Source organism: Lissotriton helveticus, chromosome 5_1 (genome assembly GCF_964261635.1).
Source record: "Lissotriton helveticus chromosome 5_1, aLisHel1.1, whole genome shotgun sequence".
NCBI lineage: Eukaryota > Metazoa > Chordata > Amphibia > Caudata > Salamandridae > Lissotriton > Lissotriton helveticus.
The window spans coordinates 2082239989-2082245417 of NC_136065.1; positions in this window are offsets into that span (position 1 = coordinate 2082239989).

Genomic DNA, 5429 nt, shown 5'->3' on the forward strand with positions numbered 1-5429 from the left:
GCTATATGCAAATCAGTCTTGACCCAGTGCCTCTTGGGAACAGTCCAGCCCCAACTGCTGAGCCATGTCTTGCCTGGACCGGAAACAAGCATCCTAGGACTGGTTTCGAGCTAACACAAACCTATCAGCTCGCCTCACTACACAAGGTACTGCAAGGGTCAATGGAGTGCAAACCACCAAAGTCACACAAACCCCACCATCATCAGTGCGCCTGCCTTTTCAACCCTTGGCAAGAAATCAATACTATCCTACATTTGTTTTATTTTTATTTACTGTGCTTTCCTGTAGCGCTGCTTCACCAAGTGGCATTAGAGCGCTTTAAAGTGTCAGTACAGGGCTCGAAAAATAAAACAAATTGTACTAGTCCTGCAGGACTAGTACCTTAAAAAATGTCCTCGACCTAACTGCAACCTACTTGACCTCCGTCTGTGAAAGAGGAGCAAATGTGACAAGATAACAAGATTTAAAGGCATCTTTATTGCTCATTAACTTTGTGAGCAATAAAAATGCCTTTAAATCTTATCTTGGCCCATTTTCTTAGTTTCTGTCCTACTCGCCAGAAAGGGCGAGTAGGACCTAAAAACAGCTCGACCTTGTTAAATTTAGCTCGACTATGCGAGCGGTCGAGTGGAATTTTCGAGCCCAGCAGTATATTTACCTAGTACAAAAATGTAATACGAATAAAATTAACATCAGATTAGATCAATACAATAAACATGAAGCAGGAGGGGAAGAGGGGAAATGCGAAGGTGACGTATACTATCCAAGAGCAGAACATACACGGAGGTGGATATCTTTCCTGAGATCAGGGAAAGCAAGTTAATGTAGAGGATAGTTCTCTTAAAAATTGGATGAGAAGTGGGTTTTGAATTAATACTTTTTAAGTTGTTTCCTGAAGGCAAGGATGTCAGGTACCACTCTTAATTTTTTGGGGTAAGGAATTCCAAAATGTGGGAGTGGCACCGGAAAAAGTTTGTCTTTGAGCTGAAGAATGTTTGAATTTCAGAGGTTCTAGTAGGCGGGATTGGGATTGCCTGGTTCCACCTGAACGTTTCAGTAGGTCCAAGAGGGAGCTTGGTTAGCCAGTCTGAAGTGCTTCAAAGATCATGTATCCAATTCTGAATGTGATCCAGGTTTCTAGCAGAAGCCAGTGTAGGTCTTTCAGTATGGGCGAGACGTGGTAAAACTTTTTTTTATTTGAGACTAAATGAGTCACTGGGCCTTACCAAGTCACTTTTCTAAACTTACCAGACTTCGGAAAAGTCCCAGAAAAATCATTGATCAACCAACATTCAAAAATACCTTCTTAATGACTGCCAACCTGGCTTTGATTCACATCATAAGGAAAATGTTACTTACCCTGTAAGCATCTGTTCATATTGTGCAGTAGAATCACATGCTTTGCATACTCTTGCCATTTAGTGTTGGGCTAGGATGTTTGCCAGTTATTGTTCTTCCAGGAAGTCTGTGGAGTCTCAAGGTATAGGGTGACTCCTCCCTTAGTTGGCAATACGCATTGGCACAGACTACATGTTAGATTGTTTTTTTGACCATCACGGTTAAATTTGGATGTGTACCAACTAGAGTCTGAGTTGAGCAAATTGTATTGCTTTTCATTCAGGTCCATTTGGTTATTTTGACTTTGATTTCCGTAGAAGAAACTCTACTTGCCTACTTTATCCAGATGCCGCATCTATTCCACCTAACCGGTAAACCCTCCCCAATGATCCACCTTCCCTCAGGGTTCATGCCCCTCCATATTCCCTTGTGGGCCATACTGCGAACAAGCACAAGCGGGCCAATGCTCAGGCCATGGGCGAACCTCTTCCACCCTATAAGGAAAGCAAGAAGATAGATGCCGCTGGTTAGAGAATAGCTGTAGCTGAAGGGACTGCCACTCCTAGGAGATTTTCCAACTCTGTCGGCCTGCTCCCCAGATATGATAGAGCACATTGGGATGTTACGCAGGAGCTCATTAAACACCTTTCAGGAGAGTGTAAGAAAGTGGGGGAGAAGATGGTGGTGGAAGGAAAGACCATTGCTAACTCCACCATCCACTGCACCCTAACCATTGTCTGACACCTCCCCTCTAGGAGTTAATACTGGTGTCCTGACTACACATCATGCGTGGCTTCCTCTCTCAGGTTTGAGATCTGAGATCCAACAGCATCATCTGCTCAACTGGCCCACTGATGGCAAACATCACCTACAGCAACACAGTTTACTAACACTGCATTTCTATCTAGGCTGACAGGGCTACTTATGAAAGGACCCTATGGGCCACGTGCATCCATCCTCAAAGTCTGGATTGGACTGCCAGGTGCAGACACACTTTGGCCATGTGTCCTGGATAACAGAAACTGCAGGTATAGAACTTTAATTATGTATGCCTCACCATCCTTCTTCTGAAAGTATCTCTCATCTCAGCGAATGATTAATTAAATGACTGCATCAATATATTGCCCACCACCATGAATAGGGTGTCTTGGCACTACTCTAAACACTGCTATGTGGTGCTTCAGCTTTTTCCTGGAGCTCAACTGAATGGTTGGTAGCTTTCACTGTAAAGGCAGAGCATTCCATAGTGAGGTTGCATGTGTGCTATCCCCACAGCTAATTGGCCACCTTCAACTTAATGATACTTGCTTCTTGCATCATGCTCTGTTATTTGGTGTTTGACTTTGGCTTTCTGACAGGTAGACACCAGCTCATGTAACAATTTAAATGTAATGCACCAGATTTTTTTTTCTTTACATTTTTTTTATTGAAAACAAACAAACGTACAAAATAACAAAACTCACAAGGCAAGAATACAATGAAACATGATCACGTGTCCATGCAGGCAAAGCTCCAATAGAAAGTGCATACAGTGCGTTCAATTAGCGTGGGGAAGGAGGGGTGGGCAATAAAACAAGCAAATACATTATCAATGACTGAAAGCTGAATGTCAGTTAGGGGGACGTGGAGACGTCAGGGTATACATCTTGTGGAGGAGTACATATATTCCCACGATAAGCATTCCATTGGGACCATATCCTACCCCATTTTCTGGGCCGGCCCCGGGAAAGGTACACAGTCTTCTCCCGGAACATGCACCAGTCCATGTTCTCTTTCCATCCGGATATGGTGGGCGGCCTGTGAGATCCCCAAAGCTGAGCAATGTCTTTTTTCGCGACCATATTAACAAGGGTTGCCCAGTTGATCTGTGCGGTGTTGTAATCATTGGGTTCCCAGACATTCAGCAAACAACGCCTGGCCTCGGGCAGCAGCGACACACACCCGTGACACTCTCCATCACCACATGTATTCGGGACCAAAATTCAACCACCTCCGGGCATTCCCATAATACGTGGAGGAAGGTGCCAGACATTCCGCAGCCACGCTTACACAACCCATCCAAAGAATAACCCATATGAACCAGACTCGGACCAGTAACATAGACACGATGGAGTATCTTAAGCTGGACGAATCTAAGGCGGGCAGGAATAGCAACTTCCTTAGGCGAGGACAAAGCAGATTGCCAGTCCTCGTCATCCAGTTCTAATCCGTCAGCGCTCCACGAAGCCCTAAGGCGCACCAGCAGATCAGCTCTATTATTAATAAGCTTCTTGTAGATCAGTGATATTGTGCTGTCGGGCACATGACCATCCAGAATGCGGTCCTCCAGGGGGGAGGATTCAGGAATATCATCGCCCACAGCGAATACAGATAATAGAGTGTGACGGACCTGGGCATACCTAAAGAATTCCGTGTCACCAAGCTCGTACTCCGCTTTCAACACATCAAAGGACTTGACGGTACCCTTCGTCCATAGGTCACCAACTTTGCTTATACCAATCATATGCCATTTGTTGAAGCCTTTCGTTCTCCACAGATGTCCCAAACACTCGGAATCATACAAAGGGGTCGCCCGGGTAAATCTACCACTCCAACCCAATGCCGCATTCGCGTCCTGCCACACCCTCACAGCAATTTTAGGGGGACCGGTCAGTGTTCCATAGAGTCCCTTGGAGTACAACGCTCTGTTGACGGTCCCTCCGGGCAAAATAAATTTATCCATGGAGAAAGCCGGGGCAGGGCCTGGAGCGTAGGTCGCATGGTTGATCGCACTCAACTGAGAAGCCCAGTAATAACGCCTGATGTCCGGGAGGGCGATACCGCCGTCATACCACGGAAGCGTGAGTTTAGAGAGAGCGATACGGGCACACCCATCCCAGACCAGTCGTCTCTGCAGGCTCTCCACTTCACGAAAATAACCCGAGGCAATCGGGTCAAAGGAGTTCTGAAGTGCTCTACCGAGTGGCGATAACGGCAACCTACGCCAGCGCGCAACATCACGCTTGAGCCGCTGAAGGGGGGGTAGCAAATTACGCTCATATCGCATGGAAGGGTCCAAGGAGACGTAGATCCCCAGGTACTTAAAACCGGTCTCAGTAACTTGAATCGGAAATCTACGAGGCAGTGGAGGGAGATCTCCCGCCAAAACGTAGACGCAGGATTTAGCCCAATTAATAATGAGACCCGAGTTCTTCCCGAAGGAGGTCAGGACATCGAAAAGGACATTCAAGGATTTGCGAGGGGAGGTGAGATAGAGAAGGATGTCATCCGTGTACAGCGAGATTCGATCCTCGGGAGTCCACCGAATACCCCGCATTGAAGGCTCCCAACGGAGCCACTCCGCCAAAGGTTCCAGAGCAATGGCGAAAAGCAATGGAGACAGCGGGTAGCCCTGCCGGGTACCACGCCCAAGTGTGAAAACACAAGACACTTTCCCATTAACTACCACCTGAGCCAGGGGCATCTCGTAAAGGAGTTTCACCCAGGCGATGAAACCCGGCCCAAACCCAAGCTTCGAGAGGGCCGCCCAAAGGTAGGGCCACTCAATTGTGTCGAAGGCCATGGTAGCGTCAAGGGCAGCCAAAATGGCCGGTTCAGTGAGCGTCCCAGCTCTCGCGAGAACTCCGTGGAGTCTGCGAAGATTCAGAGCAGTGTTGCGGTGCTGGATAAAACCGGATTGATCTGGATGGATCAAGTCTCCGATCACAGTAACCAAGCGATTAGCCAATAATTTAGCCAAAATTTTGGGTTCGGCATTGAGTAAAGAAATGGGTCTGTACGAAGTACAATGATCCCGCGGCTTACCCTCCTTATGGATAACTACAATGGTAGCAAGTCGTTGATCAGCGGGGAGGGAACCAGACTCAAAAGACTCAAGGAACATGTCCCTTAAGTAGGGCGCCAATTTGTCGGGTCGCAGCTTGTACAGTTCAATGGGCAAACCATTGGGGCCCATTGCCTTGCCAGAACGGAGGGAACGTATAGCCACAGCGACTTCGTCCACTGTGAGAGGAGCCTCCATGAGGTCCCTGTCTGCATCAGAAAGGCAGGGCAAAGCGATATCCCGCAACAGCAAACGCAACAGCAAACGA